Source organism: Hyperolius riggenbachi, chromosome 4 (assembly GCF_040937935.1).
Source record: "Hyperolius riggenbachi isolate aHypRig1 chromosome 4, aHypRig1.pri, whole genome shotgun sequence".
Taxonomy (NCBI): Eukaryota; Metazoa; Chordata; class Amphibia; order Anura; family Hyperoliidae; genus Hyperolius; species Hyperolius riggenbachi.
The window spans coordinates 50,548,550-50,573,566 of record NC_090649.1 but is presented as its reverse complement, the minus strand read 5'-3'; the positions used below and the strand labels follow the sequence as shown (position 1 = coordinate 50,573,566).

Sequence of the window (25,017 nt, the reverse complement as noted above, 5' to 3'; positions counted from 1 at the left end):
TGGAATAGAGCCAATAAAATGCACTTCAGCCTCGTACACACTATGCAATTTCCCGCCAGATAGATGGGTCGAATAGATCAGGTCCGATCTGATTGCCGATCGTTTTTCTGATCGATTTGCATTGAAGTGATCAGAAAATCGATCGGAAATCCGATCGGATCTGTCGAAGATTATCTATCGACCCATCTGTCTGATGGGAAATTGCATGGTGTGTACCAGACTTTTTCTTTTAGGCCACACAGGAGGATGATTTAAGATTCAATGCAGGATTTAATCCAGGCCTTTGCAAGCAATTAAGCAGCATCAAGAGTCAGGAAGTGATGGAGGAGATAAAGATGACAAGAGGTTAGGAAATGAATGATTGGCATGAATGAGAGTTTAACATCCAATATTACCCCTTAAGCAACCTGCTTGAGAAGCCAAGTTTTTAGAGGATCTTATCAAGCTTTAACATAATTTCAGGCAGAGAAACCTGTACCATTGATAGAACTTGCCATTTACCAGGTACTCAATGACAGCAGGTAGATTCTGAAAAGTGGTGTGCCGTACGAATCTACTCATTGTGCATCTCCATAGCGAACGTCAAAGGGGATATAGCTCAGTGGTAGAGCGCATGCTTTGCATGTATGAGGCCCCGGGTTCAATCCCCGGCATCTCCAGCTTTTCTTCTACAAACTGCTAAGGCCCCCTTCCGCTACTGGATCCCATACCGGAAGCGCCAATGTTTCCTGCTGCAGATGCTTAGTGAGGTGTCAACAATTCTGACTTTAATGCAAACTCTTATTGTTCGTGAAATGAAAGGTTCCACCTATTTTGTGGGAAAAAAATTGGCCCTTAGCCAAATGCGGATTTACTGAAAAATTTTAAAAATGATCCGTAACATCACTTTCCAACTTAAACAGCTGCTAATTACCATTTTCTGCTGTAGGAGATAAAGGCCTGCTGAGGTACCACGATGCTGCTGACAGCATTGGGGGATGTAGCTCAGAGGTAGAGCGCATGCTTTGCATGTATGAGGCCCTTGGTTCAATCCCCGGCATCTCCAGCTTTTCTTCTACAAACTGCAAAGTCCCCCTTGCGCTAATGGATCCCATACCGGAAGCGCCAATGTTTCCTGTTACAGATGCTTAGTGAGGTGTCAATATTTCTGACTTTCATGCAAACGCTATGCACCTTGGAATAGAGCCAATAAAATGCACTTCAGCCTCGTACACACTATGCAATTTCCCGCCAGATAGATGGGTCGAATAGATCAGGTCCGATCTGATTTCCGATCGTTTTTCTGATCGATTTGCATTGAAGTGATCAGAAAATCGATCGGAAATCCGATCGGATCTGTCGAAGATTATCTATCGACCCATCTGTCTGATGGGAAATTGCATGGTGTGTACCAGACTTTTTCTTTTAGGCCACACAGGAGGATGATTTAAGATTCAATGCAGGATTTAATCCAGGCCTTTGCAAGCAATTAAGCAGCATCAAGAGTCAGGAAGTGATGGAGGAGATAAAGATGACAAGAAGAGGTTAGGAAATGAATGATTGGCATGAATGAGAGTTTAACATCCAATATTACCCCTTAAGCAACCTGCTTGAGAAGCCAAGTTTTTAGAGGATCTTATCAAGCTTTAACATAATTTCAGGCAGAGAAACCTGTACCATTGATAGAACTTGCCATTTACCAGGTACTCAATGACAGCAGGTAGATTCTGAAAAGTGGTGTGCCGTACGAATCTACTCATTGTGCATGTCTATAGCAAACGTCAAAGGGGATGTAGCTCAGTGGTAGAGCGCATGCTTTGCATGTATGAGGCCCCGGGTTCAATCCCCGGCATCTCCAGCTTTTCTTCTACAAACTGCTAAGGCCCCCTTCCGCTACTGGATCCCATACCGGAAGCGCCAATGTTTCCTGCTGCAGATGCTTAGTGAGGTGTCAACAATTCTGACTTTAATGCAAACTCTTATTGTTCGTGAAATGAAAGGTTCCACCTATTTTGTGGGAAAAAAATTGGCCCTTAGCCAAATGCGGATTTACTGAAAAATTTTAAAAATGATCCGTAACATCACTTTCCAACTTAAACAGCTGCTAATTACCATTTTCTGCTGTAGGAGATAAAGGCCTGCTGAGGTACCACGATGCTGCTGACAGCATTGGGGGATGTAGCTCAGAGGTAGAGCGCATGCTTTGCATGTATGAGGCCCCGGGTTCAATCCCTGGCATCTCCAGCTTTTCTTCTACAAACTGCAAAGTCCCCCTTGCGCTAATGGATCCCATACCGGAAGCGCCAATGTTTCCTGTTACAGATGCTTAGTGAGGTGTCAATATTTCTGACTTTCATGCAAACGCTATGCACCTTGGAATAGAGCCAATAAAATGCACTTCAGCCTCGTACACACTATGCAATTTCCCGCCAGATAGATGGGTCGAATAGATCAGGTCCGATCGTTTTTCTGATCGATTTGCATTGAAGTGATCAGAAAATCGATCGGAAATCCGATCGGATTTGTCGAAGATTATCTATCGACCCATCTGTCTGATGGGAAATTGCATGGTGTGTACCAGACTTTTTCTTTTAGGCCACACAGGAGGATGATTTAAGATTCAATGCAGGATTTAATCCAGGCCCTTGCAAGCAATTAAGCAGCATCAAGAGTCAGGAAGTGATGGAGGAGATAAAGATGACAAGAAGAGGTTAGGAAATGAATGATTGGCATGAATGAGAGTTTAACATCCAATATTACCCCTTAAGCAACCTGCTTGAGAAGCCAAGTTTTTAGAGGATCTTATCAAGCTTTAACATAATTTCAGGCAGAGAAACCTGTACCATTGATAGAACTTGCCATTTACCAGGTACTCAATGACAGCAGGTAGATTCTGAAAAGTGGTGTGCCGTACGAATCTACTCATTGTGCATCTCCATAGCGAACGTCAAAGGGGATGTAGCTCAGTGGTAGAGCGCATGCTTTGCATGTATGAGGCCCCGGGTTCAATCCCTGGTATCTCCAGCTTTTCTTCTGCAAACTGCTAAGGCCCCCTTCCGCTACTGGATCCCATACCGGAAGCGCCAATGTTTCCTGCTGCAGATGCTTAGTGAGGTGTCAACAATTCTGACTTTAATGCAAACTCTTATTGTTCGTGAAATGAAAGGTTCCACCTATTTTGTGGGAAAAAAATTGGCCCTTAGCCAAATGCGGATTTACTGAAAAATTTTAAAAATGATCCGTAACATCACTTTCCAACTTAAACAGCTGCTAATTACCATTTTCTGCTGTAAGAGATAAAGGCCTGCTGAGGTACCACGATTCTGCTGACAGCATTGGGGGATGTAGCTCAGAGGTAGAGCGCATGCTTCGCATGTATGAGGCCCCGGGTTCAATCCCCGGCATCTCCAGCTTTTCTTCTACAAACTGCAAAGTCCCCCTTGCGCTAATGGATCCCATACCGGAAGCGCCAATGTTTCCTGTTACAGATGCTTAGTGAGGTGTCAATATTTCTGACTTTCATGCAAACGCTATGCACCTTGGAATAGAGCCAATAAAATGCACTTCAGCCTCGTACACACTATGCAATTTCCCGCCAGATAGATGGGTCGAATAGATCATTTCCGATCGTTTTTCTGATCGATTTGCATTGAAGTGATCAGAAAATCGATCGGAAATCCGATCGGATCTGTCGAAGATTATCTATCGACCCATCTGTCTGATGGGAAATTGCATGGTGTGTACCAGACTTTTTCTTTTAGGCCACACAGGAGGATGATTTAAGATTCAATGCAGGATTTAATCCAGGCCTTTGCAAGCAATTAAGCAGCATCAAGAGTCAGGAAGTGATGGAGGAGATAAAGATGACAAGAAGAGGTTAGGAAATGAATGATTGGCATGAATGAGAGTTTAACATCCAATATTACCCCTTAAGCAACCTGCTTGAGAAGCCAAGTTTTTAGAGGATCTTATCAAGCTTTAACATAATTTCAGGCAGAGAAACCTGTACCATTGATAGAACTTGCCATTTACCAGGTACTCAATGACAGCAGGTAGATTCTGAAAAGTGGTGTGCCGTACGAATCTACTCATTGTGCATCCCCATAGCGAACGTCAAAGGGGATGTAGCTCAGTGGTAGAGCGCATGCTTTGCATGTATGAGGCCCTGGGTTCAATCCCTGGCATCTCCAGCTTTTCTTCTACAAACTGCTAAGGCCCCCTTCCGCTACTGGATCCCATACCGGAAGCGCCAATGTTTCCTGCTGCAGATGCTTAGTGAGGTGTCAACAATTCTGACTTTAATGCAAACTCTTATTGTTCGTGAAATGAAAGGTTCCACCTATTTTGTGGGAAAAAAATTGTCCCTTAGCCATACTGAAAATTTTTAAAAATGATCCGTAACATCACTTTCCAACTTAAACAGCTGCTAATTACCATTTTCTGCTGTAGGAGATAAAGGCCTGCTGAGGTACCACGACGCTGCTGACAGCATTGGGGGATGTAGCTCAGAAGTAGAGCGCATGCTTCGCATGTATGAGGCACCGGGTTCAATCCCTGGCATCTCCAGCTTTTCTTCTACAAACTGCAAAGTCCCCCTTGCGCTAATGGATCCCATACCGGAAGCGCCAATGTTTCCTGTTACAGATGCTTAGTGAGGTGTCAATATTTCTGACTTTCATGCAAACGCTATGCACCTTGGAATAGAGCCAATAAAATGCACTTCAGCCTCGTACACACTATGCAATTTCCCGCCAGATAGATGGGTCGAATAGATCATTTCCGATCGTTTTTCTGATCGATTTGCATTGAAGTGATCAGAAAATCGATCGGAAATCCGATCGGATCTGTCGAAGATTATCTATCGACCCATCTGTCTGATGGGAAATTGCATGGTGTGTACCAGACTTTTTCTTTTAGGCCACACAGGAGGATGATTTAAGATTCAATGCAGGATTTAATCCAGGCCTTTGCAAGCAATTAAGCAGCATCAAGAGTCAGGAAGTGATGGAGGAGATAAAGATGACAAGAAGAGGTTAGGAAATGAATGATTGGCATGAATGAGAGTTTAACATCCAATATTACCCCTTAAGCAACCTGCTTGAGAAGCCAAGTTTTTAGAGGATCATATCAAGCTTTAACATAATTTCAGGCAGAGAAACCTGTACCATTGATAGAACTTGCCATTTACCAGGTACTCAATGACAGCAGGTAGATTCTGAAAAGTGGTGTGCCGTACGAATCTACTCATTGTGCATCTCCATAGCGAACGTCAAAGGGGATGTAGCTCAGTGGTAGAGCGCATGCTTTGCATGTATGAGGCCCCGGGTTCAATCCCCGGCATCTCCAGCTTTTCTTCTACAAACTGCTAAGGCCCCCTTCCGCTACTGGATCCCATACCGGAAGCGCCAATGTTTCCTGCTGCAGATGCTTAGTGAGGTGTCAACAATTCTGACTTTAATGCAAACTCTTATTGTTCGTGAAATGAAAGGTTCCACCTATTTTGTGGGAAAAAAATTGGCCCTTAGCCAAATGCGGATTTACTGAAAATTTTTAAAAATGATCCGTAACATCACTTTCCAACTTAAACAGCTGCTAATTACCATTTTCTGCTGTAGGAGATAAAGGCCTGCTGAGGTACCACGATGCTGCTGACAGCATTGGGGGATGTAGCTCAGAGGTAGAGCGCATGCTTCGCATGTATGAGGCCCCGGGTTCAATCCCCGGCATCTCCAGCTTTTCTTCTACAAACTGCAAAGTCCCCCTTGCGCTAATGGATCCCATACCGGAAGCGCCAATGTTTCCTGTTACAGATGCTTAGTGAGGTGTCAATATTTCTGACTTTCATGCAAACGCTATGCACCTTGGAATAGAGCCAATAAAATGCACTTCAGCCTCGTACACACTATGCAATTTCCCGCCAGATAGATGGGTCGAATAGATCAGGTCCGATCTGATTTCCGATCGTTTTTCTGATCGATTTGCATTGAAGTGATCAGAAAATCGATCGGAAATCCGATCGGATTTGTCGAAGATTATCTATCGACCCATCTGTCTGATGGGAAATTGCATGGTGTGTACCAGACTTTTTCTTTTAGGCCACACAGGAGGATGATTTAAGATTCAATGCAGGATTTAATCCAGGCCCTTGCAAGCAATTAAGCAGCATCAAGAGTCAGGAAGTGATGGAGGAGATAAAGATGACAAGAAGAGGTTAGGAAATGAATGATTGGCATGAATGAGAGTTTAACATCCAATATTACCCCTTAAGCAACCTGCTTGAGAAGCCAAGTTTTTAGAGGATCTTATCAAGCTTTAACATAATTTCAGGCAGAGAAACCTGTACCATTGATAGAACTTGCCATTTACCAGGTACTCAATGACAGCAGGTAGATTCTGAAAAGTGGTGTGCCGTACGAATCTACTCATTGTGCATCTCCATAGCGAACGTCAAAGGGGATGTAGCTCAGTGGTAGAGCGCATGCTTTGCATGTATGAGGCCCCGGGTTCAATCCCCGGTATCTCCAGCTTTTCTTCTACAAACTGCTAAGGCCCCCTTCCGCTACTGGATCCCATACCGGAAGCGCCAATGTTTCCTGCTGCAGATGCTTAGTGAGGTGTCAACAATTCTGACTTTAATGCAAACTCTTATTGTTCGTGAAATGAAAGGTTCCACCTATTTTGTGGGAAAAAAATTGGCCCTTAGCCAAATGCGGATTTACTGAAAAATTTTAAAAATGATCCGTAACATCACTTTCCAACTTAAACAGCTGCTAATTACCATTTTCTGCTGTAGGAGATAAAGGCCTGCTGAGGTACCACGATTCTGCTGACAGCATTGGGGGATGTAGCTCAGAGGTAGAGCGCATGCTTCGCATGTATGAGGCCCTGGGTTCAATCCCCGTCATCTCCAGCTTTTCTTCTACAAACTGCAAAGTCCCCCTTGCGCTAATGGATCCCATACCGGAAGCGCCAATGTTTCCTGTTACAGATGCTTAGTGAGGTGTCAATATTTCTGACTTTCATGCAAACGCTATGCACCTTGGAATAGAGCCAATAAAATGCACTTCAGCCTCGTACACACTATGCAATTTCCCGCCAGATAGATGGGTCGAATAGATCATTTCCGATCGTTTTTCTGATCGATTTGCATTGAAGTGATCAGAAAATCGATCGGAAATCCGATCGGATCTGTCGAAGATTATCTATCGACCCATCTGTCTGATGGGAAATTGCATGGTGTGTACCAGACTTTTTCTTTTAGGCCACACAGGAGGATGATTTAAGATTCAATGCAGGATTTAATCCAGGCCTTTGCAAGCAATTAAGCAGCATCAAGAGTCAGGAAGTGATGGAGGAGATAAAGATGACAAGAAGAGGTTAGGAAATGAATGATTGGCATGAATGAGAGTTTAACATCCAATATTACCCCTTAAGCAACCTGCTTGAGAAGCCAAGTTTTTAGAGGATCTTATCAAGCTTTAACATAATTTCAGGCAGAGAAACCTGTACCATTGATAGAACTTGCCATTTACCAGGTACTCAATGACAGCAGGTAGATTCTGAAAAGTGGTGTGCCGTACGAATCTACTCATTGTGCATCCCCATAGCGAACGTCAAAGGGGATGTAGCTCAGTGGTAGAGCGCATGCTTTGCATGTATGAGGCCCTGGGTTCAATCCCTGGCATCTCCAGCTTTTCTTCTACAAACTGCTAAGGCCCCCTTCCGCTACTGGATCCCATACCGGAAGCGCCAATGTTTCCTGCTGCAGATGCTTAGTGAGGTGTCAACAATTCTGACTTTAATGCAAACTCTTATTGTTCGTGAAATGAAAGGTTCCACCTATTTTGTGGGAAAAAAATTGTCCCTTAGCCATACTGAAAATTTTTAAAAATGATCCGTAACATCACTTTCCAACTTAAACAGCTGCTAATTACCATTTTCTGCTGTAGGAGATAAAGGCCTGCTGAGGTACCACGACGCTGCTGACAGCATTGGGGGATGTAGCTCAGAAGTAGAGCGCATGCTTCGCATGTATGAGGCCCCGGGTTCAATCCCTGGCATCTCCAGCTTTTCTTCTACAAACTGCAAAGTCCCCCTTGCGCTAATGGATCCCATACCGGAAGCGCCAATGTTTCCTGTTACAGATGCTTAGTGAGGTGTCAATATTTCTGACTTTCATGCAAACGCTATGCACCTTGGAATAGAGCCAATAAAATGCACTTCAGCCTCGTACACACTATGCAATTTCCCGCCAGATAGATGGGTCGAATAGATCATTTCCGATTGTTTTTCTGATCGATTTGCATTGAAGTGATCAGAAAATCGATCGGAAATCCGATCGGATCTGTCGAAGATTATCTATCGACCCATCTGTCTGATGGGAAATTGCATGGTGTGTACCAGACTTTTTCTTTTAGGCCACACAGGAGGATGATTTAAGATTCAATGCAGGATTTAATCCAGGCCTTTGCAAGCAATTAAGCAGCATCAAGAGTCAGGAAGTGATGGAGGAGATAAAGATGACAAGAAGAGGTTAGGAAATGAATGATTGGCATGAATGAGAGTTTAACATCCAATATTACCCCTTAAGCAACCTGCTTGAGAAGCCAAGTTTTTAGAGGATCATATCAAGCTTTAACATAATTTCAGGCAGCGAAACCTGTACCATTGATAGAACTTGCCATTTACCAGGTACTCAATGACAGCAGGTAGATTCTGAAAAGTGGTGTGCCGTACGAATCTACTCATTGTGCATCTCCATAGCGAACGTCAAAGGGGATGTAGCTCAGTGGTAGAGCGCATGCTTTGCATGTATGAGGCCCCGGGTTCAATCCCCGGCATCTCCAGCTTTTCTTCTACAAACTGCTAAGGCCCCCTTCCGCTACTGGATCCCATACCGGAAGCGCCAATGTTTCCTGCTGCAGATGCTTAGTGAGGTGTCAACAATTCTGACTTTAATGCAAACTCTTATTGTTCGTGAAATGAAAGGTTCCACCTATTTTGTGGGAAAAAAATTGGCCCTTAGCCAAATGCGGATTTACTGAAAAATTTTAAAAATGATCCGTAACATCACTTTCCAACTTAAACAGCTGCTAATTACCATTTTCTGCTGTAGGAGATAAAGGCCTGCTGAGGTACCACGATGCTGCTGACAGCATTGGGGGATGTAGCTCAGAGGTAGAGCGCATGCTTCGCATGTATGAGGCCGCGGGTTCAATCCCCGGCATCTCCAGCTTTTCTTCTACAAACTGCAAAGTCCCCCTTGCGCTAATGGATCCCATACCGGAAGCGCCAATGTTTCCTGTTACAGATGCTTAGTGAGGTGTCAATATTTCTGACTTTCATGCAAACGCTATGCACCTTGGAATAGAGCCAATAAAATGCACTTCAGCCTCGTACACACTATGCAATTTCCCGCCAGATAGATGGGTCGAATAGATCAGGTCCGATCTGATTTCCGATCGTTTTTCTGATCGATTTGCATTGAAGTGATCAGAAAATCGATCGGAAATCCGATCGGATCTGTCGAAGATTATCTATCGACCCATCTGTCTGATGGGAAATTGCATGGTGTGTACCAGACTTTTTCTTTTAGGCCACACAGGAGGATGATTTAAGATTCAATGCAGGATTTAATCCAGGCCCTTGCAAGCAATTAAGCAGCATCAAGAGTCAGGAAGTGATGGAGGAGATAAAGATGACAAGAAGAGGTTAGGAAATGAATGATTGGCATGAATGAGAGTTTAACATCCAATATTACCCCTTAAGCAACCTGCTTGAGAAGCCAAGTTTTTAGAGGATCTTATCAAGCTTTAACATAATTTCAGGCAGAGAAAAATTTCTGTCCGTGTAAAAAATTTTACATTGGACAGACTACAAGATCTATTAAGACTCGGGTAGGGGAGCATGTGAGTACCATCAAAGCAGGAAAGAGTTGTACCAAGTTGGTGACACATATGCGTGATGAACACGGGAAGTCCAGTAAAGGGTTAACTTTTGCGGTATTGGAGAAAGTAGAGGTTCCAACTAGAGGAGGGAACAGGGACCTGTTACTCCTCAGAAGAGAAACACGTATCATTTTACAGACTGGGGCTTTGGGCCCAGGAGGCCTAAACGACAAAATTGAATTAGCTTGCATGCTGGACCCTTAATCTTCTGCAAGTGGGGAGGTTTCCTGATATATGCATCTTTGGGGACTGTTTAGTATCTTGTCTGTTGAATTGTCTGGTATCTTTAATTTACTTTGAGGGGGGATACCTGTTAAGTTTGCAGCTACTAATGATTTTTAAGTGCCTTACCCTTTAATGCAATAATAGTGTTTATTCTCTTGATGATTTTAAAACTGTTGTAACATAAGATATGTCCAGGTAATCGTGAGAACTGTCTCTTAGATTTGCCAGTTTTAATTGTCACTATGTCACTTTAACACTTAAGGTGATCGTTTGGGGTGGGTAAGATGCGTTACTGGTGACGTTTGGGATTGGCTGGATTGATGCCTCCCAACGTAAGCATACTGGACCCATTATATAGACAGGAGAGATAGTAGTGCACATCTCCCCTAAAACAGATGCAGCCTGGTCAAAATAACCACGACACTTGTTGCCATGGTTACCGGACGCCTAGTTACGGAGTTCACAGACTCGGTGGGCGTGTCGTCGCTCTTGGTAGCGCGGGCGCTGTGGACTGTGGTCCCAGTGCGCAGGACAGCTGCATATGTAGACTGCTGGGCGGAACTTACCCGCTTGGCATTATGGGATCAGTAGTCTCAGCCCAGTAGGCATGACTGCCCGCCCCCTGCGTTCTCCCTCTCCAATCACACAGGCGCCTACAGCACCCGGAAGAGGCGGGATTTCACCCCGTGGTAAAACCGGATGTCTGCAGTGCGCCTTTGACAGTGGTACGCAGCGTGACCAAGCGTCTGTTTAGACGCGAAACGGCCGTCGCCGGATCCACTTAGTGCCCTGGCTCCCGCACCTCCACCGATCATCACCCTGTAGACCACTCACACGAGGTTTTTTGGTTGTGATAACCCATGGATGTCTGCTTTGGTCTGCAATAAACGACAATTGGATGGAAGGTGCCCGGATTTCCTTTCTTTTTCTTCAGTGATATCTCTGCATAGTGGTCTGTCTTCTCCGTAGAGCACACATCCAGGCAGCAAGACACAGGTAACCTAGATGATGTGGTGAGGTTTTTCTGCTTTCTGCTACGCATACACGGAAGCTCATTTTGCAGGGAGTGCCACTCCAAAATTCCCCGCTTTTTCTTCCTTTTACCCATTGATAGAACTTGCCATTTACCAGGTACTCAATGACAGCAGGTAGATTCTGAAAAGTGGTGTGCCGTACGAATCTACTCATTGTGCATCTCCATAGCAAATGTCGAAGGGGATGTAGCTCAGTGGTAGAGCGCATGCTTTGCATGTATGAGGCCCCGGGTTCAATCCCCGGCATCTCCAGCTTTTCTTCTACAAACTGCTAAGGCCCCCTTCCGCTACTGGATCCCATACCGGAAGCGCCAATGTTTCCTGCTGCAGATGCTTAGTGAGGTGTCAACAATTCTGACTTTAATGCAAACTCTTATTGTTCGTGAAATGAAAGGTTCCACCTATTTTGTGGGAAAAAAATTGGCCCTTAGCCAAATGCGGATTTACTGAAAAATTTTAAAAATGATCCGTAACATCACTTTCCAACTTAAACAGCTGCTAATTACCATTTTCTGCTGTAGGAGATAAAGGCCTGCTGAGGTACCACGATTCTACTGACAGCATTGGGGGAAGTAGCTCAGAGGTAGAGCGCATGCTTCGCATGTATGAGGCCCTGGGTTCAATCCCCGGCATCTCCAGCTTTTCTTCTACAAACTGCAAAGTCCCCCTTGCGCTAATGGATCCCATACCGGAAGCGCCAATGTTTCCTGTTACAGATGCTTAGTGAGGTGTCAATATTTCTGACTTTCATGCAAACGCTATGCACCTTGGAATAGAGCCAATAAAATGCACTTCAGCCTCGTACACACTATGCAATTTCCCGCCAGATAGATGGGTCGAATAGATCATTTCCGATCGTTTTTCTGATCGATTTGCATTGAAGTAATCAGAAAATCGATCGGAAATCCGATCGGATCTGTCGAAGATTATCTATCGACCCATCTGTCTGATGGGAAATTGCATGGTGTGTACCAGACTTTTTCTTTTAGGCCACACAGGAGGATGATTTAAGATTCAATGCAGGATTTAATCCAGGCCTTTGCAAGCAATTAAGCAGCATCAAGAGTCAGGAAGTGATGGAGGAGATAAAGATGACAAGAAGAGGTTAGGAAATGAATGATTGGCATGAATGAGAGTTTAACATCCAATATTACCCCTTAAGCAACCTGCTTGAGAAGCCAAGTTTTTAGAGGATCTTATCAAGCTTTAACATAATTTCAGGCAGAGAAACCTGTACCATTGATAGAACTTGCCATTTACCAGGTACTCAATGACAGCAGGTAGATTCTGAAAAGTGGTGTGCCGTACGAATCTACTCATTGTGCATCTCCATAGCGAACGTCAAAGGGGATGTAGCTCAGTGGTAGAGCGCATGCTTTGCATGTATGAGGCCCCGGGTTCAATCCCCGGCATCTCCAGCTTTTCTTCTACAAACTGCTAAGGCCCCCTTCCGCTACTGGATCCCATACCGGAAGCGCCAATGTTTCCTGCTGCAGATGCTTAGTGAGGTGTCAACAATTCTGACTTTAATGCAAACTCTTATTGTTCGTGAAATGAAAGGTTCCACCTATTTTGTGGGAAAAAAATTGGCCCTTAGCCAAATGCGGATTTACTGAAAATTTTTAAAAATGATCCGTAACATCACTTTCCAACTTAAACAGCTGCTAATTACCATTTTCTGCTGTAGGAGATAAAGGCCTGCTGAGGTACCACGATGCTGCTGACAGCATTGGGGGATGTAGCTCAGAGGTAGAGCGCATGCTTCGCATGTATGAGGCCCCGGGTTCAATCCCCGGCATCTCCAGCTTTTCTTCTACAAACTGCAAAGTCCCCCTTGCGCTAATGGATCCCATACCGGAAGCGCCAATGTTTCCTGTTACAGATGCTTAGTGAGGTGTCAATATTTCTGACTTTCATGCAAACGCTATGCACCTTGGAATAGAGCCAATAAAATGCACTTCAGCCTCGTACACACTATGCAATTTCCCGCCAGATAGATGGGTCGAATAGATCAGGTCCGATCTGATTTCCGATCGTTTTTCTGATCGATTTGCATTGAAGTGATCAGAAAATCGATCGGAAATCCGATCGGATCTGTCGAAGATTATCTATCGACCCATCTGTCTGATGGGAAATTGCATGGTGTGTACCAGACTTTTTCTTTTAGGCCACACAGGAGGATGATTTAAGATTCAATGCAGGATTTAATCCAGGCCCTTGCAAGCAATTAAGCAGCATCAAGAGTCAGGAAGTGATGGAGGAGATAAAGATGACAAGAAGAGGTTAGGAAATGAATGATTGGCATGAATGAGAGTTTAACATCCAATATTACCCCTTAAGCAACCTGCTTGAGAAGCCAAGTTTTTAGAGGATCTTATCAAGCTTTAACATAATTTCAGGCAGAGAAAAATTTCTGTCCGTGTAAAAAATTTTACATTGGACAGACTACAAGATCTATTAAGACTCGGGTAGGGGAGCATGTGAGTACCATCAAAGCAGGAAAGAGTTGTACCAAGTTGGTGACACATATGCGTGATGAACACGGGAAGTCCAGTAAAGGGTTAACTTTTGCGGTATTGGAGAAAGTAGAGGTTCCAACTAGAGGAGGGAACAGGGACCTGTTACTCCTCAGAAGAGAAACACGTATCATTTTACAGACTGGGGCTTTGGGCCCAGGAGGCCTAAACGACAAAATTGAATTAGCTTGCATGCTGGACCCTTAATCTTCTGCAAGTGGGGAGGTTTCCTGATATATGCATCTTTGGGGACTGTTTAGTATCTTGTCTGTTGAATTGTCTGGTATCTTTAATTTACTTTGAGGGGGGATACCTGTTAAGTTTGCAGCTACTAATGATTTTTAAGTGCCTTACCCTTTAATGCAATAATAGTGTTTATTCTCTTGATGATTTTAAAACTGTTGTAACATAAGATATGTCCAGGTAATCGTGAGAACTGTCTCTTAGATTTGCCAGTTTTAATTGTCACTATGTCACTTTAACACTTAAGGTGATCGTTTGGGGTGGGTAAGATGCGTTACTGGTGACGTTTGGGATTGGCTGGATTGATGCCTCCCAACGTAAGCATACTGGACCCATTATATAGACAGGAGAGATAGTAGTGCACATCTCCCCTAAAACAGATGCAGCCTGGTCAAAATAACCACGACACTTGTTGCCATGGTTACCGGACGCCTAGTTACGGAGTTCACAGACTCGGTGGGCGTGTCGTCGCTCTTGGTAGCGCGGGCGCTGTGGACTGTGGTCCCAGTGCGCAGGACAGCTGCATATGTAGACTGCTGGGCGGAACTTACCCGCTTGGCATTATGGGATCAGTAGTCTCAGCCCAGTAGGCATGACTGCCCGCCCCCTGCGTTCTCCCTCTCCAATCACACAGGCGCCTACAGCACCCGGAAGAGGCGGGATTTCACCCCGTGGTAAAACCGGATGTCTGCAGTGCGCCTTTGACAGTGGTACGCAGCGTGACCAAGCGTCTGTTTAGACGCGAAACGGCCGTCGCCGGATCCACTTAGTGCCCTGGCTCCCGCACCTCCACCGATCATCACCCTGTAGACCACTCACACGAGGTTTTTTGGTTGTGATAACCCATGGATGTCTGCTTTGGTCTGCAATAAACGACAATTGGATGGAAGGTGCCCGGATTTCCTTTCTTTTTCTTCAGTGATATCTCTGCATAGTGGTCTGTCTTCTCCGTAGAGCACACATCCAGGCAGCAAGACACAGGTAACCTAGATGATGTGGTGAGGTTTTTCTGCTTTCTGCTACGCATACACGGAAGCTCATTTTGCAGGGAGTGCCACTCCAAAATTCCCCGCTTTTTCTTCCTTTTACCCATTGATAGAACTTGCCATTTACCAGGTACTCAATGACAGCAGGTAGATTCTGAAAAGTGGTGTGCCGTACGAATCTACTCATTGTGCATCTCCATAGCAAATGTCGAAGGGGATGTAGCTCAGTGGTAGAGCGCATGCTTTGCATGTATGAGGCCCCGGGTTCAATCCCCGGCATCTCCAGCTTTTCTTCTACAAACTGCTAAGGCCCCCTTCCGCTACTGGATCCCATACCGGAAGCGCCAATGTTTCCTGCTGCAGATGCTTAGTGAGGTGTCAACAATTCTGACTTTAATGCAAACTCTTATTGTTCGTGAAATGAAAGGTTCCACCTATTTTGTGGGAAAAAAATTGGCCCTTAGCCAAATGCGGATTTACTGAAAAATTTTAAAAATGGTCCGTAACATCACTTTCCAACTTAAACAGCTGCTAATTACCATTTTCTGCTGTAGGAGATAAAGGCCTGCTGAGGTACCACGATTCTGCTGACAGCATTGGGGGATGTAGCTCAGAGGTAGAGCGCATGCTTCGCATGTATGAGGCCCCGGGTTCAATCCCCGGCATCTCCAGCTTTTCTTCTACAAACTGCAAAGTCCCCCTTGCGCTAATGGATCCCATACCGGAAGCGCCAATGTTTCCTGTTACAGATGCTTAGTGAGGTGTCAATATTTCTGACTTTCATGCAAACGCTATGCACCTTGGAATAGAGCCAATAAAATGCACTTCAGCCTCGTACACACTATGCAATTTCCCGCCAGATAGATGGGTCGAATAGATCATTTCCGATCGTTTTTCTGATCGATTTGCATTGAAGTGATCAGAAAATCGATCGGAAATCCGATCGGATCTGTCGAAGATTATCTATCGACCCATCTGTCTGATGGGAAATTGCATGGTGTGTACCAGACTTTTTCTTTTAGGCCACACAGGAGGATGATTTAAGATTCAATGCAGGATTTAATCCAGGCCTTTGCAAGCAATTAAGCAGCATCAAGAGTCAGGAAGTGATGGAGGAGATAAAGATGACAAGAAGAGGTTAGGAAATGAATGATTGGCATGAATGAGAGTTTAACATCCAATATTACCCCTTAAGCAACCTGCTTGAGAAGCCAAGTTTTTAGAGGATCTTATCAAGCTTTAACATAATTTCAGGCAGAGAAACCTGTACCATTGATAGAACTTGCCATTTACCAGGTACTCAATGACAGCAGGTAGATTCTGAAAAGTGGTGTGCCCAGGGGCGTAGCAATAGGGGTTGCAGAGGTAGCGACCGCATCGGGGCCCTTGGGCCAGAGGGGCCCTGAAGGACCCTCCCTCAACTACAGTATTAGCTCTCTATTGGTCCTGTGCTCATAATAATCACTTCTATAGATACACTGAAAAGTGGTAATCATAAACCAGCTGTTCCCCATCCCCTTCTTGCACCTCTGGCACTGTGGTTGCCATTGGCAGGTTTTGGTGCGCCGTATCAATTGTTATGTATAGAGTGCTTGGGGGGCCCCATTGTAAAACTTGCATCGGGGCCCACAGCTCCTTAGCTACGCCACTGGGTGTGCCGTACGAATCTACTCATTGTGCATCTCCATAGCGAACGTCAAAGGGGATGTAGCTCAGTGGTAGAGCGCATGCTTTGCATGTATGAGGCCCCGGGTTCAATCCCTGGCATCTCCAGCTTTTCTTCTACAAACTGCTAAGGCCCCTTTCCGCTACTGGATCCCATACCGGAAGCGCCAATGTTTCCTGCTGCAGATGCTTAGTGAGGTGTCAACAATTCTGACTTTAATGCAAACTCTTATTGTTCGTGAAATGAAAGGTTCCACCTATTTTGTGGGAAAAAAATTGTCCCTTAGCCATACTGAAAAATTTTAAAAATGATCCGTAACATCACTTTCCAACTTAAACAGCTGCTAATTACCATTTTCTGCTGTAGAAGATAAAGGCCTGCTGAGGTACCACGACGCTGCTGACAGCATTGGGGGATGTAGCTCAGAGGTAGAGCGCATGCTTCGCATGTATGAGGCCCCGGGTTCAATCCCTGGTATCTCCAGCTTTTCTTCTACAAACTGCAAAGTCCCCCTTGCGCTAATGGATCCCATACCGGAAGCGCCAATGTTTCCTGTTACAGATGCTTAGTGAGGTGTCAATATTTCTGACTTTCATGCAAACGCTATGCACCTTGGAATAGAGCCAATAAAATGCACTTCAGCCTCGTACACACTATGCAATTTCCCGCCAGATAGATGGGTCGAATAGATCATTTCCGATCGTTTTTCTGATCGATTTGCATTGAAGTGATCAGAAAATCGATCGGAAATCCGATCGGATCTGTCGAAGATTATCTATCGACCCATCTGTCTGATGGGAAATTGCATGGTGTGTACCAGACTTTTTCTTTTAGGCCACACAGGAGGATGATTTAAGATTCAATGCAGGATTTAATCCAGGCCTTTGCAAGCAATTAAGCAGCATCAAGAGTCAGGAAGTGATGGAGGAGATAAAGATGACAAGAAGAGGTTAGGAAATGAATGATTGGCATGAATGAGAGTTTAACATCCAATATTACCCCTTAAGCAACCTGCTTGAGAAGCCAAGTTTTTAGAGGATCATATCAAGCTTTAACATAATTTCAGGCAGAGAAACCTGTACCATTGATAGAACTTGCCATTTACCAGGTACTCAATGACAGCAGGTAGATTCTGAAAAGTGGTGTGCCGTACGAATCTACTCATTGTGCATCTCCATAGTGAACGTCAAAGGGGATGTAGCTCAGTGGTAGAGCGCATGCTTTGCATGTATGAGGCCCCGGGTTCAATCCCCGGCATCTCCAGCTTTTCTTCTACAAACTGCTAAGGCCCCCTTCCGCTACTGGATCCCATACCGGAAGCGCCAATGTTTCCTGCTGCAGATGCTTAGTGAGGTGTCAACAATTCTGACTTTAATGCAAACTCTTATTGTTCGTGAAATGAAAGGTTCCACCTATTTTGTGGGAAAAAAATTGGCCCTTAGCCAAATGCGGATTTACTGAAAAATTTTAAAAATGATCCGTAACATCACTTTCCAACTTAAACAGCTGCTAATTACCATTTTCTGCTGTAGGAGATAAAGGCCTGCTGAGGTACCACGATGCTGATGAAAGCATTGGGGGATGTAGCTCAGAGGTAGAGCGCATGCTTCGCATGTATGAGGCCCCGGGTTCAATCCCTGGCATCTCCAGCTTTTCTTCTACAAACTGCAAAGTCTCCCTTGCGCTAATGGATCCCATACCGGAAGCGCCAATGTTTCCTGTTACAGATGCTTAGTGAGGTGTCAATATTTCTGACTTTCATGCAAACGCTATGCACCTTGGAATAGAGCCAATAAAATGCACTTCAGCCTCGTACACACTATGCAATTTCTCGCCAGATAGATGGGTCGAATAGATCAGGTCCGATCTGATTTCCGATCGTTTTTCTGATCGATTTGCATTGAAGTGATCAGAAAATCGATCGGAAATCCGATCGGATTTGTCGAAGATTATCTATCGACCCATCTGTCTGATGGGAAATTGCATGGTGTGTACCAGACTTTTTCTTTTAGGCCACACAGGAGGATGATTTAAGATTCAATGCAGGATTTAATCCAGGCCCTTGCAAGCAATTAAGCAGCATCAAGAGTCAGGAAGTGATGGAGGAGATAAAGATGACAAGAAGAGGTTAGGAAATGAATGATTGGCATGAATGAGAGTTTAACATCCAATATTACCCCTTAAGCAACCTGCTTGAGAAGCCAAGTTTTTAGAGGATCTTATCAAGCTTTAACATAATTTCAGGCAGAGAAACCTGTACCATTGATAGAACTTGCCATTTACCAGGTACTCAATGACAGCAGGTAGATTCTGAAAAGTGGTGTGCCGTACGAATCTACTCATTGTGCATCTCCATAGCGAACGTCAAAGGGGATGTAGCTCAGTGGTAGAGCGCATGTTTTGCATGTATGAGGCCCCGGGTTCAATCCCCGGCATCTCCAGCTTTTCTTCTACAAACTGCTAAGGCCCCCTTCCGCTACTGGATCCCATACCGGAAGCGCCAATGTTTCCTGCTGCAGATGCTTAGTGAGGTGTCAACAATTCTGACTTTAATGCAAACTCTTATTGTTCGTGAAATGAAAGGTTCCACCTATTTTGTGGGAAAAAAATTGGCCCTTAGCCAAATGCGGATTTACTGAAAAATTTTAAAAATGATCCGTAACATCACTTTCCAACTTAAACAGCTGCTAATTACCATTTTCTGCTGTAGGAGATAAAGGCCTGCTGAGGTACCACGATGCTGCCACGATGCTGCTGACAGCATTGGGGGATGTAGCTCAGAGGTAGAGCGCATGCTTTGCATGTATGAGGCCCTTGGTTCAATCCTTGGCATCTCCAGCTTTTCTTCTACAAACTGCAAAGTCCCCCTTGCGCTAATGGATCCCATACCGGAAGCGCCAATGTTTCCTGTTACAGATGCTTAGTGAGGTGTCAATATTTCTGACTTTCATGCAAACGCTATGCACCTTGGAATAGAGCCAATAAAATGCACTTCAGCCTCGTACACACTATGCAATTTCCCGCCAGATAGATGGGTCGAATAGATCAGGTCCGATCTGATTTCCAATCGTTTTTCTGATCGATTTGCATTGAAGTGATCAGAAAGTCGATCGGAAATCCGATCGGATCTGTCGAAGATTATCTATCGACCCATCTGTCTGATGGGAAATTGCATGGTGTGTACCAGACTTTTTCTTTTAGGCCACACAGGAGGATGATTTAAGATTCAATGCAGGATTTAATCCAGGCCTTTGCAAGCAATTAAGCAGCATCAAGAGTCAGGAAGTGATGGAGGAGATAAAGATGACAAGAAGAGGTTAGGAAATGAATGATTGGCATGAATGAGAGTTTAACATCCAATATTACCCCTTAAGCAACCTGCTTGAGAAGCCAAGTTTTTAGAGGATCATATCAAGCTTTAACATAATTTCAGGCAGAGAAACCTGTACCATTGATAGAACTTGCCATTTACCAGGTACCCAATGACAGCAGGTAGATTCTGAAAAGTGGTGTGCCGTACGAATCTACTCATTGTGCATCTCCATAGCGAATGTCAAAGGGGATGTAGCTCAGTGGTAGAGCGCATGCTTTGCATGTATGAGGCCCCGGGTTCAATCCCTGGCATCTCCAGCTTTTCTTCTACAAACTGCTAAGGCCCCCTTCCGCTACTGGATCCCATACCAGAAGCGCCAATGTTTCCTGCTGCAGATGCTTAGTGAGGTGTCAATATTTCTGACTTTCATGCAAACTCTTATTGTTCGTGAAATGAAAGGTTCCACCTATTTTGTGGGAAAAAAATTGGCCCTTAGCCAAATGCGGATTTACTGAAAAATTTTAAAAATGATCCGTAACATCACTTTCCAACTTAAACAGCTGCTAATTACCATTTTCTGCTGTAGGAGATAAAGGCCTGCTGAGGTACCACGATGCTGCTGACAGCATTGGGGGATGTAGCTCAGAGGTAGAGCGCATGCTTTGCATGTATGAGGCCCCGGGTTCAATCCCCGGCATCTCCAGCTTTTCTTCTACAAACTGCAAAGTCCCCCTTGCGCTAATGGATCCCATACCGGAAGCGCCAATGTTTCCTGTTACAGATGCTTAGTGAGGTGTCAATATTTCTGACTTTCATGCAAACGCTATGCACCTTGGAATAGAGCCAATAAAATGCACTTCAGCCTCGTACACACTATGCAATTTCCCGCCAGATAGATGGGTCGAATAGATCATTTCCGATCGTTTTTCTGATCGATTTGCATTGAAGTGATCAGAAAATCGATCGGAAATCCGATCGGATCTGTCGAAGATTATCTATCGACCCATCTGTCTGATGGGAAATTGCATGGTGTGTACCAGACTTTTTCTTTTAGGCCACACAGGAGGATGATTTAAGATTCAATGCAGGATTTTATCCAGGCCTTTGCAAGCAATTAAGCAGCATCAAGAGTCAGGAAGTGATGGAGGAGATAAAGATGACAAGAAGAGGTTAGGAAATGAATGATTGGCATGAATGAGAGTTTAACATCCAACATTACCCCTTAAGCAACCTGCTTGAGAAGCCAAGTTTTTAGAGGATCTTATCAAGCTTTAACATAATTTCAGGCAGAGAAACCTGTACCATTGATAGAACTTGCCATTTACCAGGTACTCAATGACAGCAGGTAGATTCTGAAAAGTGGTGTGCCGTACGAATCTACTCCTTGTGCATCTCCATAGCGAACGTCAAAGGGGATGTAGCTCAGTGGTAGAGCGCATGCTTTGCATGTATGAGGCCCCGGGTTCAATCCCTGGCATCTCCAGCTTTTCTTCTACAAACTGCTAAGGCCCCCTTCCGCTACTGGATCCCATACCGGAAGCGCCAATGTTTCCTGCTGCAGATGCTTAGTGAGGTGTCAACAATTCTGACTTTAATGCAAACTCTTATTGTTCGTGAAATGAAAGGTTCCACCTATTTTGTGGGAAAAAAATTGGCCCTTAGCCAAATGCGGATTTACTGAAAAATTTTAAAAATGATCCGTAACATCACTTTCCAACTTAAACAGCTGCTAATTACCATTTTCTGCTGTAGGAGATAAAGGCCTGCTGAGGTACAACGATGCTGCTGACAGCATTGGGGGATGTAGCTCAGAGGTAGAGCGCATGCTTTGCATGTATGAGGCCCCGGGTTCAATCCCTGGCATCTCCAGCTTTTCTTCTACAAACTGCAAAGTCCCCCTTGCGCTAATGGATCCCATACCGGAAGCGCCAATGTTTCCTGTTACAGATGCTTAGTGAGGTGTCAATATTTCTGACTTTCATGCAAACGCTATGCACCTTGGAATAGAGCCAATAAAATGCACTTCAGCCTCGTACACACTATGCAATTTCCCGCCAGATAGATGGGTCGAATAGATCAGGTCCGATCTGATTTCCGATCGTTTTTCTGATCGATTTGCATTGAAGTGATCAGAAAATCGATCGGAAATCCGATCGGATCTGTCGAAGATTATCTATCGACCCATCTGTCTGATGGGAAATTGCATGGTGTGTACCAGACTTTTTCTTTTAGGCCACACAGGAGGATGATTTAAGATTCAATGCAGGATTTAATCCAGGCCTTTGCAAGCAATTAAGCAGCATCAAGAGTCAGGAAGTGATGGAGGAGATAAAGATGACAAGAAGAGGTTAGGAAATGAATGATTGGCATGAATGAGAGTTTAACATCCAACATTACCCCTTAAGCAACCTGCTTGAGAAGCCAAGTTTTTAGAGGATCATATCAAGCTTTAACATAATTTCAGGCAGAGAAACCTGTACCATTGATAGAACTTGCCATTTACCAGGTACTCAATGACAGCAGGTAGATTCTGAAAAGTGGTGTGCCGTACGAATCTACTCATTGTGCATCTCCATAGCAAACGTCAAAGGGGATGTAGCTCAGTGGTAGAGCGCATGCTTTGCATGTATGAGGCCCTGGGTTCAATCCCTGGCATCTCCAGCTTTTCTTCTACAAACTGCTAGAGCCCCCTTCCGCTACTGGATCCCATACCGGAAGCGCCAATGTTTCCTGCTGCAGATGCTTAGTGAGGTGTCAACAATTCTGACTTTAATGCAAACTCTTATTGTTCGTGAAATGAAAGGTTCCACCTATTTTGTGGGAAAAAAATTGGCCCTTAGCCAAATGCGGATTTACTGAAAAATTTTAAAAATGATCCGTAACATCACTTTCCAACTTAAACAGCTGCTAATTACCATTTTCTGCTGTAGGAGATAAAGGCCTGCTGAGGTACAACGATGCTGCTGACAGCATTGGGGGATGTAGCTCAGTGGTAGAGCATGTATGAGGCCCCGGGTTCAATCCCCGGCATCTCCAGCTTTTCTTCTACAAACTGCTAAGGCCCCCTTCCGCTACTGGATCCCATACCGGAAGCGCCAATGTTTCCTGCTGCAGATGCTTAGTGAGGTGTCAACAATTCTGACTTTAATGCAAACTCTTATTGTTCGTGAAATGAAAGGTTCCACCTATTTTGTGGGAAAAAAATTGGCCCTTAGCCAAATGCGGATTTACTGAAAAATTTTAAAAATGATCCGTAACATCACTTTCCAACTTAAACAGCTGCTAATTACCATTTTCTGCTGTAGGAGATAAAGGCCTGCTGAGGTACCACGATGCTGCTGACAGCATTGGGGGATGTAGCTCAGAGGTAGAGCGCATGCTTTGCATGTATGAGGCCCCGGGTTCAATCCCCGGCATCTCCAGCTTTTCTTCTACAAACTGCAAAGTCCCCCTTGCGCTAATGGATCCCATACCGGAAGCGCCAATGTTTCCTGTTACAGATGCTTAGTGAGGTGTCAATATTTCTGACTTTCATGCAAACGCTATGCACCTTGGAATAGAGCCAATAAAATGCACTTCAGCCTCGTACACACTATGCAATTTCCCGCCAGATAGATGGGTCGAATAGATCATTTCCGATCGTTTTTCTGATCGATTTGCATTGAAGTGATCAGAAAATCGATCGGAAATCCGATCGGATCTGTCGAAGATTATCTATCGACCCATCTGTCTGATGGGAAATTGCATGGTGTGTACCAGACTTTTTCTTTTAGGCCACACAGGAGGATGATTTAAGATTCAATGCAGGATTTAATCCAGGCCTTTGCAAGCAATTAAGCAGCATCAAGAGTCAGGAAGTGATGGAGGAGATAAAGATGACAAGAAGAGGTTAGGAAATGAATGATTGGCATGAATGAGAGTTTAACATCCAACATTACCCCTTAAGCAACCTGCTTGAGAAGCCAAGTTTTTAGAGGATCTTATCAAGCTTTAACATAATTTCAGGCAGAGAAACCTGTACCATTGATAGAACTTGCCATTTACCAGGTACTCAATGACAGCAGGTAGATTCTGAAAAGTGGTGTGCCGTACGAATCTACTCATTGTGCATCTCCATAGCGAACGTCAAAGGGGATGTAGCTCAGTGGTAGAGCGCATGCTTTGCATGTATGAGGCCCCGGGTTCAATCCCTGGCATCTCCAGCTTTTCTTCTACAAACTGCTAAGGCCCCCTTCCGCTACTGGATCCCATACCGGAAGCGCCAATGTTTCCTGCTGCAGATGCTTAGTGAGGTGTCAACAATTCTGACTTTAATGCAAACTCTTATTGTTCGTGAAATGAAAGGTTCCACCTATTTTGTGGGAAAAAAATTGGCCCTTAGCCAAATGCGGATTTACTGAAAAATTTTAAAAATGATCCGTAACATCACTTTCCAACTTAAACAGCTGCTAATTACCATTTTCTGCTGTAGGAGATAAAGGCCTGCTGAGGTACAACGATGCTGCTGACAGCATTGGGGGATGTAGCTCAGAGGTAGAGCGCATGCTTTGCATGTATGAGGCCCCGGGTTCAATCCCTGGCATCTCCAGCTTTTCTTCTACAAACTGCAAAGTCCCCCTTGCGCTAATGGATCCCATACCGGAAGCGCCAATGTTTCCTGTTACAGATGCTTAGTGAGGTGTCAATATTTCTGACTTTCATGCAAACGCTATGCACCTTGGAATAGAGCCAATAAAATGCACTTCAGCCTCGTACACACTATGCAATTTCCCGCCAGATAGATGGGTCGAATAGATCAGGTCCGATCTGATTTCCGATCGTTTTTCTGATCGATTTGCATTGAAGTGATCAGAAAATCGATCGGAAATCCGATCGGATCTGTCGAAGATTATCTATCGACCCATCTGTCTGATGGGAAATTGCATGGTGTGTACCAGACTTTTTCTTTTAGGCCACACAGGAGGATGATTTAAGATTCAATGCAGGATTTAATCCAGGCCTTTGGAAGCAATTAAGCAGCATCAAGAGTCAGGAAGTGATGGAGGAGATAAAGATGACAAGAAGAGGTTAGGAAATGAATGATTGGCATGAATGAGAGTTTAACATCC

At 44.4% G+C, this 25,017-nt stretch overlaps 35 non-coding genes across 35 annotated transcripts; all 35 read left to right on the top strand.

Annotated features, from left to right (window-relative positions):
* Positions 1-587: 587 nt before the first annotated feature.
* Positions 588-659, top strand: TRNAA-UGC (transfer RNA alanine (anticodon UGC)). Its single transcript has one exon. It is a non-coding gene; the product is annotated as a tRNA-Ala (tRNA).
* A 314-nt stretch (positions 660-973) lies between these two features.
* On the top strand, positions 974-1,045 carry TRNAA-UGC (transfer RNA alanine (anticodon UGC)). The gene has a single exon. It is a non-coding gene; the product is annotated as a tRNA-Ala (tRNA).
* Positions 1,046-1,765: 720 nt separating this feature from the next.
* Positions 1,766-1,837, top strand: TRNAA-UGC (transfer RNA alanine (anticodon UGC)). The gene has a single exon. It is a non-coding gene; the product is annotated as a tRNA-Ala (tRNA).
* Positions 1,838-2,151: 314 nt separating this feature from the next.
* TRNAA-UGC (transfer RNA alanine (anticodon UGC)) lies at positions 2,152-2,223 on the top strand. The gene has a single exon. It is a non-coding gene; the product is annotated as a tRNA-Ala (tRNA).
* A 708-nt stretch (positions 2,224-2,931) lies between these two features.
* TRNAA-UGC (transfer RNA alanine (anticodon UGC)) lies at positions 2,932-3,003 on the top strand. Its single transcript has one exon. It is a non-coding gene; the product is annotated as a tRNA-Ala (tRNA).
* A 314-nt stretch (positions 3,004-3,317) lies between these two features.
* Positions 3,318-3,389, top strand: TRNAA-CGC (transfer RNA alanine (anticodon CGC)). The gene has a single exon. It is a non-coding gene; the product is annotated as a tRNA-Ala (tRNA).
* Positions 3,390-4,097: 708 nt separating this feature from the next.
* On the top strand, positions 4,098-4,169 carry TRNAA-UGC (transfer RNA alanine (anticodon UGC)). Its single transcript has one exon. It is a non-coding gene; the product is annotated as a tRNA-Ala (tRNA).
* Positions 4,170-5,253: 1,084 nt separating this feature from the next.
* Positions 5,254-5,325, top strand: TRNAA-UGC (transfer RNA alanine (anticodon UGC)). The gene has a single exon. It is a non-coding gene; the product is annotated as a tRNA-Ala (tRNA).
* A 314-nt stretch (positions 5,326-5,639) lies between these two features.
* TRNAA-CGC (transfer RNA alanine (anticodon CGC)) lies at positions 5,640-5,711 on the top strand. Its single transcript has one exon. It is a non-coding gene; the product is annotated as a tRNA-Ala (tRNA).
* Positions 5,712-6,431: 720 nt separating this feature from the next.
* Positions 6,432-6,503, top strand: TRNAA-UGC (transfer RNA alanine (anticodon UGC)). Its single transcript has one exon. It is a non-coding gene; the product is annotated as a tRNA-Ala (tRNA).
* Positions 6,504-6,817: 314 nt separating this feature from the next.
* On the top strand, positions 6,818-6,889 carry TRNAA-CGC (transfer RNA alanine (anticodon CGC)). Its single transcript has one exon. It is a non-coding gene; the product is annotated as a tRNA-Ala (tRNA).
* A 708-nt stretch (positions 6,890-7,597) lies between these two features.
* Positions 7,598-7,669, top strand: TRNAA-UGC (transfer RNA alanine (anticodon UGC)). Its single transcript has one exon. It is a non-coding gene; the product is annotated as a tRNA-Ala (tRNA).
* A 304-nt stretch (positions 7,670-7,973) lies between these two features.
* TRNAA-CGC (transfer RNA alanine (anticodon CGC)) lies at positions 7,974-8,045 on the top strand. Its single transcript has one exon. It is a non-coding gene; the product is annotated as a tRNA-Ala (tRNA).
* Positions 8,046-8,753: 708 nt separating this feature from the next.
* On the top strand, positions 8,754-8,825 carry TRNAA-UGC (transfer RNA alanine (anticodon UGC)). The gene has a single exon. It is a non-coding gene; the product is annotated as a tRNA-Ala (tRNA).
* A 314-nt stretch (positions 8,826-9,139) lies between these two features.
* On the top strand, positions 9,140-9,211 carry TRNAA-CGC (transfer RNA alanine (anticodon CGC)). Its single transcript has one exon. It is a non-coding gene; the product is annotated as a tRNA-Ala (tRNA).
* Positions 9,212-11,365: 2,154 nt separating this feature from the next.
* On the top strand, positions 11,366-11,437 carry TRNAA-UGC (transfer RNA alanine (anticodon UGC)). The gene has a single exon. It is a non-coding gene; the product is annotated as a tRNA-Ala (tRNA).
* A 314-nt stretch (positions 11,438-11,751) lies between these two features.
* Positions 11,752-11,823, top strand: TRNAA-CGC (transfer RNA alanine (anticodon CGC)). The gene has a single exon. It is a non-coding gene; the product is annotated as a tRNA-Ala (tRNA).
* Positions 11,824-12,531: 708 nt separating this feature from the next.
* TRNAA-UGC (transfer RNA alanine (anticodon UGC)) lies at positions 12,532-12,603 on the top strand. The gene has a single exon. It is a non-coding gene; the product is annotated as a tRNA-Ala (tRNA).
* Positions 12,604-12,917: 314 nt separating this feature from the next.
* Positions 12,918-12,989, top strand: TRNAA-CGC (transfer RNA alanine (anticodon CGC)). The gene has a single exon. It is a non-coding gene; the product is annotated as a tRNA-Ala (tRNA).
* Positions 12,990-15,143: 2,154 nt separating this feature from the next.
* On the top strand, positions 15,144-15,215 carry TRNAA-UGC (transfer RNA alanine (anticodon UGC)). The gene has a single exon. It is a non-coding gene; the product is annotated as a tRNA-Ala (tRNA).
* Positions 15,216-15,529: 314 nt separating this feature from the next.
* Positions 15,530-15,601, top strand: TRNAA-CGC (transfer RNA alanine (anticodon CGC)). Its single transcript has one exon. It is a non-coding gene; the product is annotated as a tRNA-Ala (tRNA).
* A 1,030-nt stretch (positions 15,602-16,631) lies between these two features.
* On the top strand, positions 16,632-16,703 carry TRNAA-UGC (transfer RNA alanine (anticodon UGC)). Its single transcript has one exon. It is a non-coding gene; the product is annotated as a tRNA-Ala (tRNA).
* Positions 16,704-17,007: 304 nt separating this feature from the next.
* On the top strand, positions 17,008-17,079 carry TRNAA-CGC (transfer RNA alanine (anticodon CGC)). The gene has a single exon. It is a non-coding gene; the product is annotated as a tRNA-Ala (tRNA).
* Positions 17,080-17,787: 708 nt separating this feature from the next.
* TRNAA-UGC (transfer RNA alanine (anticodon UGC)) lies at positions 17,788-17,859 on the top strand. Its single transcript has one exon. It is a non-coding gene; the product is annotated as a tRNA-Ala (tRNA).
* Positions 17,860-18,173: 314 nt separating this feature from the next.
* On the top strand, positions 18,174-18,245 carry TRNAA-CGC (transfer RNA alanine (anticodon CGC)). The gene has a single exon. It is a non-coding gene; the product is annotated as a tRNA-Ala (tRNA).
* Positions 18,246-18,965: 720 nt separating this feature from the next.
* TRNAA-UGC (transfer RNA alanine (anticodon UGC)) lies at positions 18,966-19,037 on the top strand. The gene has a single exon. It is a non-coding gene; the product is annotated as a tRNA-Ala (tRNA).
* Positions 19,038-19,362: 325 nt separating this feature from the next.
* On the top strand, positions 19,363-19,434 carry TRNAA-UGC (transfer RNA alanine (anticodon UGC)). The gene has a single exon. It is a non-coding gene; the product is annotated as a tRNA-Ala (tRNA).
* A 720-nt stretch (positions 19,435-20,154) lies between these two features.
* TRNAA-UGC (transfer RNA alanine (anticodon UGC)) lies at positions 20,155-20,226 on the top strand. Its single transcript has one exon. It is a non-coding gene; the product is annotated as a tRNA-Ala (tRNA).
* A 314-nt stretch (positions 20,227-20,540) lies between these two features.
* On the top strand, positions 20,541-20,612 carry TRNAA-UGC (transfer RNA alanine (anticodon UGC)). The gene has a single exon. It is a non-coding gene; the product is annotated as a tRNA-Ala (tRNA).
* Positions 20,613-21,320: 708 nt separating this feature from the next.
* Positions 21,321-21,392, top strand: TRNAA-UGC (transfer RNA alanine (anticodon UGC)). The gene has a single exon. It is a non-coding gene; the product is annotated as a tRNA-Ala (tRNA).
* A 314-nt stretch (positions 21,393-21,706) lies between these two features.
* On the top strand, positions 21,707-21,778 carry TRNAA-UGC (transfer RNA alanine (anticodon UGC)). The gene has a single exon. It is a non-coding gene; the product is annotated as a tRNA-Ala (tRNA).
* Positions 21,779-22,498: 720 nt separating this feature from the next.
* On the top strand, positions 22,499-22,570 carry TRNAA-UGC (transfer RNA alanine (anticodon UGC)). The gene has a single exon. It is a non-coding gene; the product is annotated as a tRNA-Ala (tRNA).
* Positions 22,571-23,259: 689 nt separating this feature from the next.
* TRNAA-UGC (transfer RNA alanine (anticodon UGC)) lies at positions 23,260-23,331 on the top strand. The gene has a single exon. It is a non-coding gene; the product is annotated as a tRNA-Ala (tRNA).
* Positions 23,332-24,039: 708 nt separating this feature from the next.
* Positions 24,040-24,111, top strand: TRNAA-UGC (transfer RNA alanine (anticodon UGC)). Its single transcript has one exon. It is a non-coding gene; the product is annotated as a tRNA-Ala (tRNA).
* Positions 24,112-24,425: 314 nt separating this feature from the next.
* TRNAA-UGC (transfer RNA alanine (anticodon UGC)) lies at positions 24,426-24,497 on the top strand. Its single transcript has one exon. It is a non-coding gene; the product is annotated as a tRNA-Ala (tRNA).
* Positions 24,498-25,017: the final 520 nt, after the last annotated feature.